General features: G+C 34.2%; 2 long non-coding RNA genes across 2 annotated transcripts in view; one reads left to right on the forward strand and one right to left on the reverse strand.

The window, feature by feature from the left end:
- The window catches only part of LOC141456631 (uncharacterized), a 48,036-nt gene extending 46,520 nt beyond the window's left edge, over positions 1-1,516 (reverse strand). The window contains exon 1 of the long non-coding RNA XR_012459895.1: positions 1,256-1,516. This is a non-coding gene — a long non-coding RNA (uncharacterized lncRNA). The remainder of the gene's footprint in view (positions 1-1,255) is intronic.
- A 7-nt stretch (positions 1,517-1,523) lies between these two features.
- Positions 1,524-12,835, forward strand: part of LOC141456632 (uncharacterized) — a 39,086-nt gene continuing 27,774 nt past the window's right edge. The window contains exon 1 of the long non-coding RNA XR_012459896.1: positions 1,524-1,804. This is a non-coding gene — a long non-coding RNA (uncharacterized lncRNA). The remainder of the gene's footprint in view (positions 1,805-12,835) is intronic.

The raw sequence follows: 12,835 nt of genomic DNA on the forward strand, positions 1-12,835 counted from the left end.
TGAAATGGTAAAAGTTGGGTAATTGTTATTGTTCTTTCGACCGGACAGTTTAAATCTAATAATTCTAATAACTAACAAATAAAATCACTGAATAAAACCCCAAAAAGCGGCTGAGATAAATACTAAAAAATCATAATACAAGAGGAAAAAAATATTTTATATAATGTAGCAGTACTAAGGCCTAAAAAGTTAAAAGAAAATGCTGAAAATTTTGCAGTACCTTCTACCCCACAGAAGAGACAATAATATAGGCAATATTCAATTAATAAAAATATAATTGATAACTTTGTAAATAACAAAATTCAATGGCCAGAAATTAGAGAATAGAAAATAGCAACTTAGTAGACAAATTCACTTTAGAATAGAAATCAATTCAGTCAAAGGTACACTTAAAACATCAGTAAATTATAATTTAATTCTAAATAATTCACAAAACATAGAGAATTCAGTAACTGTAAAATTAGAATTCTATATCCAAGCATAGTAACAACACAAATGTCTTTAAAGGTTCCATTTGAAAATATTTTGGTTTATGAATAATCAATAAAAGTGAATTGTGGAATCCACTTTAATAATACTGTTTACAGCCTAGTAAATCCTATTAGAACTAAAGTTAAATATGAATTGTTCAAATATTATTAAATTCCTACAAAAATTGAAACACAAAATGTTACCATTGTCCTTGAATAGAAATATGTATTTAAAACAGCCAGCAATAATGTAATAACTAAACATTAAACAATAACAGCAATGTAACAGTCAAACCTAATTGATGTATTGAAGGCAACCTTACTAACCACAATTCAAAATCTGTAAAAAGGAATTATCCTACAAGAAATCATCTTATAACAGCAGCTTTGTTAGCCTCAGAATCATACAGAATTTATTAAAGAAAAACTAATCAATACTGAAAATTGTAAACTAATATTCAGTGGCACATATGTACCTCATGAAATCTAAGGAAACCAAAATCTATCATAAAGGAAACATTCCACTATCTACAGTAATTAGGTAACATTACCAATTACCCTACAACTAGAATCCTACGAATTCTTACGAAGAGATTACACTATCATTTAATATTAAGATTAGCAATAAAATCTTCCCAAGGGAAAGACGAATCTTACGGGGATGTAGTTAAACACTTTAACAACAATTTTAAATAATGTTTCTAGTACTGACATAGTGCTGATTCAGTAAAAGTAACAAGCATGCATAAATTACAGCATGCAAAAAATAATTAACAATATTTTACCTGAAGATTACGTTTAGTGCTTTTTGTTGAGTACAGACTGTGGAAAACTCATCCTCCTCAAAATGCCAAATGTTTCTGCATGGTTGTGTTCTCTAACTTAAAAAGATGCACTACGATGTGGAATGGAGAACTACTTGGAGATAAACTCTGTTGTGGTTATAATCAGGTGACCGTAATGGCGGCCTTCTTGTTGCTGCCTTCTATATTAAGTTTGTGTAATTTTTTATATTTTTGGTTTGTACATTTATTATTTTATTTTTTTTTTTTAAGAGTTTAATGAATTTGGATCTTTGGCCAATTTTTTCTCCTTTTTTTATTTTTTTAAAATTTTGAACCTAGGATTGAGTGATTGGACGTGCTAAGATAAGACAATAACTTCTTTGAAGGTTATTTTTTGGTGAATGTCGAGGAATATCACATTCTTTGAAGGTGTTAAAGAAAAACAAATCAGTACCTATTAGTTTTCTTATGACTGGATAAAATTGTAATTATAAGAAACCAGTATTCTGTGGCACATACCTCATGAAACCTGAGGAAACTACCAAAAAGGTAACATTATCCTACCTAAATTATTAAGTAAAATTTCATTGTTATGAAATGGCAATGCTGTATAGTCAATTGTTGAATAGTTGTGCCGTTTATTTTGAAAGTGGGGCAAGTCCATCTTTTGTTATTTCGAGATATTTAAGGTAAAATTTAAAAATATTGGTAAATATTAATAAACATATTTTTTGTATTTTGTGGTGTTAGATAATGTAAGATTATAATCCAATAGTGTTTATAGTGTTGGCTAAGAAAAATAAAGGTTTTATTATAACTAAATAGACTTGCCTCACTTTCAAAATTAATGAATTATTGTAATCGTTGATTTAAATTGATATTTCAGTCGTATCAGTCTTTTTTTAACTATAAAAACAAAATACTAATCAATAGTTCAACTATTCTTCTTCTTCTTTTTGAATCATTTTGGTCCGAATTGCCTTCGTATTCAGATTCTGATACCAAGATTCTTCTTTTATTACCGATTGTCATGGGTCTTATTTCTACATTTTAATAAAATTACTGGCAAATGAGGATTTTATTGAAATGGCGTTATTACCCAGAAAAGTATTTTTATTTTATTTTTGTTACCTACCAAATTCACTTTTAGATGCATCAGTTAGAATTACCGTTTTAGCCATTTTTTCTTTTTATAAAATAAACCACAATCCGTAATTAATTTTCAAATAATGAAACTTTTTTTCGTACACCGAGCACAAAACAACACAACTTACTTGATAGCTGATAATATAAATCGAATGTTATACAATTTACAGTTTTTCAGAGCTAATATTACTAAAATTTCCCAATGTTGGTGTTATTATCGAAACACAAAATTAAGATGTAGGTACTTATTATTATTAAATAATAATAAATTTTATGAAATATTGTACAATCACAAATTACCAATATCAAGGAAAGATAGATAAAAACATCCTACATTTCTGACATGATGTTAAACCATCACATTTGCTTCACCATACAACAACCGGAGTTAAATTTCGCTGTACGGTTAAATAATTTCAACCTAAGATGGACTTGCACCATTTTCAAATTAAACATATTTACAATATTGTTAAGAGCTAAAACTTCCCTCTCCCAAATATTAGGATTCCGATTTTTTTTTACTATAAGTTGTTTATTACAGATAAAAAGATCATACTAAGTTTTATCTATAATTACCATTATCTTCATTTTTTCCACACTTTCAAAATAAACGGCTCAGTTATTGAATGGTGGCCTAAAATGGGACATTTTTGTCAGTTTGGAGGATACTATGTTTTATAAGAGATGAAACTTTTTGGAGGATAAGTATTGAGAGAACTAAGAACTTTTGATAAATGAGATAAGCTTTAGTCTGAAGTGTCTACAATGGTGGAGGAGTATGTAGCAGTGATGGGTCCTGTAGAAAACCCAAAAAGGATAAACAGGAATATCGGGAGTCTTAGAAGATGATGAAAGATCCTTTCAGGGTTTTCTTAATTGAGACAATAGGCGGATCATTGATACGGAAGCCGAAACTGTCTCAAAGCGCATATAATGTTGATTTCTGAACTAATTAGTGAAACCAACACATAACGGGTTACTCAGGCAAGATGTAGCTCCAATTATGTTGATATTTGTACTAATTACTCAAACAAATACATAACAGATACTCAGGCGAGATGTAGCCGCAATTATGTTGATTTCTAGACTAATTAGCTAAAACAAGCACATAACGGAAAAACTAGAAAAACAATGTAATCATGTAATCACAATGTCAACCAATTATTTTGGGATTTTTCATCATCTTACTGAAATTACAACATTCCCGAGGAGTTTGCTACATCTTTATAAATGGATGTCTAAAAGACATTGGATTCATTTTTGGAGATAAGAAAAACTTGTATTAGGAGAAAAAAAAATAGCAATAATTTCCTGCGAAACAGAGATAATGAAAGTATTTTAAGATATCAGGATGACTTCACTAAAGAGGTTAATAAGAGCTCCTAAGAGCAATCAAATAGAATGAATGAAGCAAGATAAAGTTATAGAGAATGTAGGAAGAAAAAGGATTATAAGAAAAGCAGAGAAAGTATGGACTTCTGTGAGTTAATTAACTCATTCTCCTTGAATGGTTTGCCACCAGATGTCTCTCTCTCTCTCTGTGTAAACATAAAAGTTATATTATTTCATGAAAGCAGCTACAATTATAGCTGCAGCATAACTATAGTAAACACTAAGAGGTAATAATTCGAGAGTGAAAAACATTTTAGCTAACAATCATTGTTAACAATTATTAACCATCATTGTTAATGGAAAAATAAACTTGAGAGTTTTCACAAGAATTTCAGGAAAACAGGGAAAAATATTTTTTCCATGGTTCATTTCACTTGTTTAGTGTTTATTGTCTCCTTTTAATTTAGTTGGATTTATTGATAAATCATTCTCATTGGTCAGTTTTCTTTTTACAGACTCGAATCAATTTATGTAGTCCAATCTTTCCATCAACAACAGGAGGGGCTTGTGGTGGATGGGAAAGTCATTTCACAGAAAACTACAAAGTAGATCTTTGAGATCCTGGGGACCTATACTTTGGGATGACCAAAACGTTAGTGTAAATATACCGGAGTTCCGTTTAGAATAGAATAGAATAGAATAGAAAAGAAATTTATTATTCTGGGACAATTGTCCCCTAAGAATAAACACAGGTACAAATAGAGGCCTTAATAGTTTGGCCTGTGATTAAACAGAAATTAAATAAATAAATAAATAAATACAAAAGTGAAAATATAATAAGTGAAAATGAAAGTAAAAATAAAATAATAAAACAGCAGAAATTAAGGAAATAAATTAAAATAATTAGAATTTCGGAGGAAGCTGAATAGAAAGGAGATAACTGAATAGACGGGATTTAAAGATGGATAGGGTAGGAGCATGGCGGACAGATGAAGGCAAGGAGTTCCAGAGAGAGGTAGCACGTATGAGGAAGGACTTGTCAAAGGATGAGGTACGGTGAGAGGGAATATAGAGATCAGATGAGCGAGATCTAGTGTTACGGGAATGGATGGAGGATTTAAACTTAAGGAGTTGAAAAATATAGGAAGGCCTTTGAGACTGGATGACTTGAAAAAGGAAAGAAGCCAAAAAATATTGGCGGCGATAGACAGGAAAAAGCCACTTCAACTCATCGTAGCAGTGCGAAATGCGAGAGTCTCTGGAAACGCTGAAAATAAATCTTATGAAGCAGTTCATGAGGCGCTTAAGCTTAGCTTCAATATCACCAGAAAGACCGCCATACACTAAACAACCATAGTCGAAATGGGGGAATATAAGAGAGGAAACTAGGAGTTGCCGGGTCTTAATTGGAAAAAGGTGACGGGAACTATTAAACTGTTTAAGGATATGGATGGAATGACGAGAGTCATTTCACAGAAAACTACAAAGTAGATCTTTGAGATCCTGGGGACCTATACTTTGGGATGACCAAAACGTTAGTGTAAATATACCGGAGTTCCGTTTAGTGTTCGATCCTCGAAAGGATGTTCGGCCCCTCCCCCTGCTTAGAATTTGTCTAACAGCGCATCATTTCCCAGTTGGCTAAACTGCGAATGTGGAAGGAGAGGGGACCGCAGTGTGTGTGGAAAGAGTTTTGTGGCCACTTTGTCCTTGGGCTTCACAAGAGAGTAGGGGGTAAATATCTGATTGGGTCTTTGCGTCCGCCATTGTCAGGTTTTGAGCGTCGTTCTAGCTGGAACTGTTTTCGCCAGGAACTGGACCACTCCTTAGCCGCCCAGTTGAACGATGTATTTTCGTTTTCTTTTGTATTTTCTTGTGTTAAGTCAATTTGTGAGTGTTACAATAAGTCTAATTTCAAAGTCAGAAAACCTGTAAGTCTACCATTTTATTTTGTGTTGCTCTCCCAAATTGCCTAGGAAGGTCTATTATTGTCCCTTAGTAAACTATTTTCAGAGAGAATAACCATTTCAGCGATAAGTGTACAGCCATATCCACTGAAAGTAATGCAGTATAAGGAGGCAAAGAGTTAAGGAAGAATCTAGAAAAATGGAAAGGTGGTTTTTCAATTATATTCAAAACCACAGTGAGTCGGAGCTCTAGATAGCCGATATGATAGCAAAAAGCAGAAAACAATAAATCTCCGGCCGTTGAAGGAGTTGAAAACGTTCGATTCCAAGTCTTGGCCTAGGTAATTTTATTTAATGTTTAATATGGTAATGCATGTGTGCTAGTCACCTCCGTCCAACACGGATTCCAATTTGACGAAAAGATGGGAGTTCCTTTTAATAAAATCCAAGGCTTAGAAAGGGAATTTGGTGCCATAAAACATATTAGTTTTGCTGGGCGGCCACTAACGCTACCGTGGGCGCTTGTATCCACAACGTGTTCCAAGATTTCAGTACGTGTTTGCGCTGAAAGGCTGAAACTCCCAGCTCACAGTAACCTCCCTGAGCAACCTACAAACATTTCTCCCAAGAATGGGACCGCCGCATCCTCCCTAAACAGAGCAATGGCTCACACAATTCAACCAACTATTTTGTAAGGCCCATACTTGGAGAGGGTAAATTTCAAAATATAATTTGTTTTCTGAACTTAATAAAACTTCTGATTGCCTTGAGTCTTTTTAATACTTTAAGAAATATTTTTATTAGCAATATTTATTGCCAATAATGTAGAACTTTCCACTGTAATAGAATGGAAGGAATTTTCCTTAATATTTAAGGTTATAAAAGCATTTGCAGGCACGAAGCCCATATTTTTCTTAACATTGTTTCCTAATTAAAAAGATAATTATTTAAAAATTTAATTACTTACAAAGAAGATTCCCTTTTTTAATTTTTGTATTAATAGAGCAATTTATTATTTCGAGTAAAAGGAATTAGAAGAGCCATTAAATCAACAGGGATGGGAACCTAATTGATGTAATACTTAAAAAAAATAATTAATACTCGAATTATTAATGAATTTATGGCATTGATTTTTACTGCTGAAATTTCTATACTCTTACAAGTACCTTACTTTCTATCACAGCCTATGAAAGCCCTTAAGTCCTAAGCCCTCAGGCCACTCAGTGACCCACTCTTCTCCATCTATGAAGAGCAATTGCCTCTAATCATCGTCCAAGTCCACCAGCCTTCTATATATAGGACTTGAGCTCTGTGCCCATTCAGGTTCTCAAATCCGGTTTATGTGGTAATCAAGTGAGCGCAACTTTTCGGTAAGAAGGGATTTTGCTTCTTTACTTTTCACCTTTTTGTTGCTCCAGCAAGTTCTTCTACTACTTCAGCTTTTACAGGAGTAAACTTTTATGTTAATATTTAATGATTAACAATGTAAAATAAATTCTTAAGCCCTGAAGATGAACCTAGTCCCTAGGCTGAAAGCTTGGTAAAATAATAATAATAAAAAATGGCTGAAATTGGTAATAATTTTCTTCTTTTTGAATTAATGAATCATTAACCAGAAAAAGATAAACAATATTCCATGTTTTAAGTCTTAACGATTGGACTCACTGATTGTAGAAGGCTTAATAATAATAAGCACAGTAAGACTCCACTGAGTCTTGTTACATTTAATATTATGTTTATAAACATAAGACCAATTTGATTTCCTTTTTACCAATGGAAATAGCGTTATTATTAGAAACATCGATAATCCTGCAATGTCGGATACATACACAGAACATTCTGTACCAGTAAATGTAGCTAAGTATTCTCCAAGTGGATTTTATATAGCATCAGGAGATCAATCGGGAAGGGTTAGGATTTGGGATACTGTAAATAAAGAACATCTTTTGAAAAATGAATTTCAACCGATTGGTGGTCCAATTAAGGATATTTCCTGGACTCCAGACAGCCAACGAATAGTTGTCGTCGGTGAAGGTCGAGAAAGATTTGGGCATGTATTTATGGCAGAAACTGGCACATCAGTTGGTGAAATTGCTGGACAATCTAAACCAAGCAAAAGACCAATTTGGAAAACACGGAGTTCCAGTCGTAACACAGCTTTCTCTTGGCGGTTCTTTTATCATTTCCGCCATCGCCTTGTCCCGCGCCACTGGTTCCCGCCAAACTTCTGTAGCCTCGCATTCTATAACCATTGCTGTGTTTTCCATTTCAGTTCCTTCCAGCCTACAGTACACCTCGTTCATCGGCAAGAAGAAGGAGTAACAACCGCCAGCTTGTAAGGTGGTACGGCTTGCGAGCTAAGGACACTAGAGACTAACAACCCTCTTTAAAAATCTTACTTCTTCCGCATCTGGGTGAAGGCGCCTTCGCGCGCTTACACATGGAATGCCGTGGAAAGTTTTTACATGAAAATCTGTTCATTATCTTCAGTTCAACTTAAAATGAAACTGCTCAAATACAAGTATTATTCATTATTTTGAATAATTTTTTCATTAAAAAAAGTAATTTTAAAGGATAGAGGCAAAAATTCAATAAGCAATTCTAAAAAAACAATAAATAGAACTAAAAACAAAAAGTAACTAGAAAATGCTTGGAATAGCAAGTTCCATTATTTCTACTGACGTCAGAAATTAAAGAGTTCTTAGATAAATATTTACCCAGACACCTGGCTTCTCCACTGCTGACCAAATCGAATTAATGAAAGAAAGCTAATGAAAGCTAATTTGGCCGTATTTATCTGATACTGTGTTATTATTTTATCTGGAATCAAGAAGAAGTAAATTGGACAAGAATAGTTGAAACGTGATATTTTAGTTGAGCTAAGTCCGTGGCTCACTGATGAACGAAACTTGAGTCAATTTCACCAGTGTGTACTCCAGGTAATTCAATCTGGCAACAAAAACAAAGAAGGAATTAGTGAAAAGGAAAATAAGGAATAGTTAGAGAAGTAGGGTACCGGGACTTTTAACAGTAAATATATATTTAAGGAAAACGTTGGCTGATAACTGACAATAAAATTCATTGATGCAGTGATTAGTATATTGAAGGAAGTGACAACAGATAGATTAGTTTCCGTCACGAGATCTGGTGTCAGTGGAAAAGCGTTACATGGGAGGGAGAGAGATAGAGTTAAGCCAGTGAAAGAGAGAAATAGTCGGAGAATAGAAGTGTAAAAGAAAAGCGGTTAATAGTGAGGAAAAATTTATGAGAGTTTACTCTATAACATCTAATTCGGTCACACATAACCAGTGGAAAAACTATTTTAGAATTCATTTTTCTTACATTATGCAATCATTAATTCTCACTTGAATAACTTCAAGCCTAAACCACAGTTCCTCAAATATACAGCTTAGGAAAAACCTTTTATAAATCCTTATTCTGATATAGAGACTTCAAATCTCTGAACAGCACAGTCCAAGACGAATCTTTTATGAGATGTGCTAGCCCAGTGATGGGCAAATTACGGCCCAGTGAAAGGTTCAATCCGGACCGTCACATATTTTATAATAATAATTAAAATTAACAATTACTGTTGCAATGTAATAATTCAAGTTTTGAATATGAGTTGAAAAATTGGGGTGATATTCCGAATTTAAACAGTGAAGCAGTGAAACCTTACTAGCGGCTTGAATTAGTTGAACTCCAATCTAATAATCATCTCAAACAATTGCTTCTAAATGTTCCAAAATTATAGCTCTACAAGGGCTTGTCAAAAATTGGAGTTTTTCAAATTTAATATCTCATGCTCAGAGAATTTGTTGCAATGTTTGCATCTTCATATATTTGTGAGCAGCTTTTTTTTTTTTCGAATTTTGAAACTCAGAAAAAGCTGTGTCAGAAATAGATTGACGAATGAACCACCTCAGTTCACTTTTCGAGAATAACTACGCCCCCCAATTTGGACCAAATTATGACGAACTATGGCGGTCTTTCTGGTGATTTCAAGCATCTCATGAACTGCTTCATACGTTTTATTTTCAGCATTCCCCAGAGACTCCCGCATTTCGCACTACTACGATGAGTTGACGTGGCTTTTCTTCTGTCTATCATCGCCAGTATTTTTTGGGCTTCATTCCTTTTCCAAGTTATCCAAGGACCATCTTATATTTTCTTACTCTTCAAGTTCAAATCCTCGATCCATTCTCGCAGTACTAGATCTCGTTCTTCTGATCTCTATATTCCCTCATACCGTACTTCATTTCTTTTCCAAGTTTTCCACTCTCAAAGGCCATCTTATATTTTCCAACTCTTCAAGTTCAAAGCCTCGATCCATTCCCGTAATACCAGATCTCGCTCATCTGATCTCTATATTCCCTCACACCGTACTTCATCCTTCGACAAATCCTTCCTTAATTCGCGCTACCTCTTTCTGGAACTCCTTGACTTCATCTGTCCGCCATGCTCCTACCCTTTCCATCTTTAAATCCCTTCTGATCAATTATCTCCTTTCCACTTAGCTTCCTCCGAAATAATAATCGAATACAATTATTTCCTTAATTTTAATTCCTATTTTTGTAAATACTTGCCTATTTTTTTTTTTTTTTTTTTTGTATATAAATATCTAAAATACAGGCCAAACTTATAGGGCCTCCAAACTGTACATGTTTTTATTCTAAGAAGACAATAGTCCCAGGATAATGAATTTATTTTCTTTCTTTCAACTGTTTATCAAAACTGTCTCAGCTTCATACTAATGTAATCATTAGTTTAATTTTGATATTTTAAAAATGGCTTACTCGCTTACTGTATTTTTTTAAATCAAAAAAATTATTATGGCCTGACAAAAAGCTTTCCTTTCAGTTTCTAGCTCCCACATCTCAGAAAGTTTGCCAATAACTGGCCTAGCATATTCATTCATTCAATCAATCGTAAAGCGAGTTCTACACAATTTAATTTTCAATTCAACTGCACATTTCATTAACCAAAATTAGAACTATATCTTCAATTTGTAAGCTTCTTCTAAGGCAGTTCCGAAAGTGAGGTACGGTTAAGTTCCTCTCTTACGCTGACATTTCAGAGTAACGCTGGGCTTCATTGCATTCATAACACTGATAAGAATTATATCTATCTGTAAGATAAAGTCAAAATTTGAAGGAAATTGGTTGAGTGGGTGGTCACTAAATTGAATAAATTTGGTTTATAATGGTTTTTTAAAACCGCAAATCGTGTAAAGAAAATTCTATAACATGCGGTAAGATGTTCATGCGAGTATTGAATCCAAGGAAAATCTGCTATTTTCATTTCTTGTTAGTCGAACTCCTGATTTAATTCTTTTAATCTTGTGAAAGAGTGTAAACCTAACTGCTGACTCTACAAATAGGCGTTTCTTGTTTGTAGAGTTATTCATTAAAAGCCTAACAGTTCTATTTTATGCCTTTTTTTTAAAAAAAATAAATAAATAAAATTGGCATCTAGAATATGAAGATTGAGTAACAAAGGAACAGTATTTATGCATGCATGTTAAAAGGAGGTTTTCTTTTAGGGTTAGAAACGCCCAGTAAAGAGAAGTGAATATCTGTAAAAGGCCAAAGATCCTGAAGCAAGAACTGGAAATCCAATGATCAGCTAGATTAGTGTTCGTGTCAGCTACAATTTGAGAACATGCTGGTTTAAGGGGCGGTAGCGTGCTCTGGATCCTGCTGACCACATTACTGGGAGAGAGCCCCCCCCCGTACTCCGTCACCGAGAGTCCAATTCGCTCCAATTGAAGTCCTTATCTTACCTTCGTTTCTGGGAGGAGGGTCTGCTCCCTTGTTAGGGCTAGCTACTAGGTGCGGGTGGTGTGGTAGTAATCGGTCTCCCCTACTTTACTAATAACTGTAATGAACTTCTAATAGCCACCTTCTACCACCACAACCATTCCTGCAAAAATAAGTCGTACGATCCTTCTTTTAACAAATATTACCCACCATTCTCCTAAGCCCAAGGACCACCACCATAGAAATATAGACGCCACCATGTCCCGCCGCCTTCTAGTTATCCCGTAAATATTAAAGCCATCTTTCTCTCCCATCAGTTTTCCAGATACTTTTTCGCGTGACTACAACCTCATAGCAACGTCTTACCTTCCTACTTTCAGGACAGTAACAATTATCCAAGTATTTACAACCCTTATCCAGCGAGTTCACTCCCTCTCTTTACTATTCTTTCTTCTGAAGATCTAAAGCCATAGATAAACGTTACCAAAGTACCGTCGCCCCCAAACGATATCCACCTCCACCACTTCTTCCTACCCAAGGTAAGATACCCTACTGTAATTTAGTACCTTCTTTAAGTAAAATAGAGAACCAAAGAGAGAAGAAGAAGGTCTATTCTTGTTTCCAAACTGTAGTATACGACATGGTTCCCTCTGGTTTACTATTGCTACCCTGCCGTTCTTTCCACCTTACTACCTCCTGGCACTATCACTTGTAAAAGAGGAACAGTCCTGCCGTTTTACAATCCTTTACAATAGAAAACAAATTGTTAATTATCATTTTACACTAAAAGTTAAAATATTCCCATTTTTTTTTCACAAAAATCATTTTTTTTTGTCATTGGAGTCTCCACATTCCAAAAATATTTAACTTCAAACCGTAAACAAATATATATATATATATATATATATATATATATATATTAATCATTTATTTAGTTACAATCAACGCATTTTGCGTTATAAGCAACAATGATAACAATAAATAGCATACACACATATCAGAGTAGAGAAGTTACCCAGCGGTAACACTCCAATAGCATTCTAAATTCTACTGACTCTCTTCATCAGAGAGGAGATCGCGAGGCCACACTGTCTTTTAAGACCGTCCTAGAAGTGTTGTCTGGAAATGTTCCTGGAAGATAGATGTTGTACAAGTGGGATTGTGATGAGATTGTATGTTAAGATGGAATTTACTGTATCGTGTTTTCAGCAACTTGTGTGACGAAAGGAATGTTCAAATCTGTGTGAATGCTTTGATTGGTGACGTAGAAAGGAGCGTTTAACTGAAGAGCGAAGAATTTTAGTCTGCAAGGACTGGATCCTTTCGCAGATTTGAGCGTTTGGTTGAACCTCCACAGTTCGATGCCATAAGCCCAGACTGGCTTTAGTATACTTACATATATCGTATAAGTCTTTTGTTGTCCAGAGTGAGTTTTT

Source organism: Rhodnius prolixus, unplaced genomic scaffold (genome assembly GCF_049639745.1).
Source record: "Rhodnius prolixus isolate KJV_2025 unplaced genomic scaffold, Rpr scaffold_10, whole genome shotgun sequence".
Lineage (NCBI taxonomy): Eukaryota > Metazoa > Arthropoda > Insecta > Hemiptera > Reduviidae > Rhodnius > Rhodnius prolixus.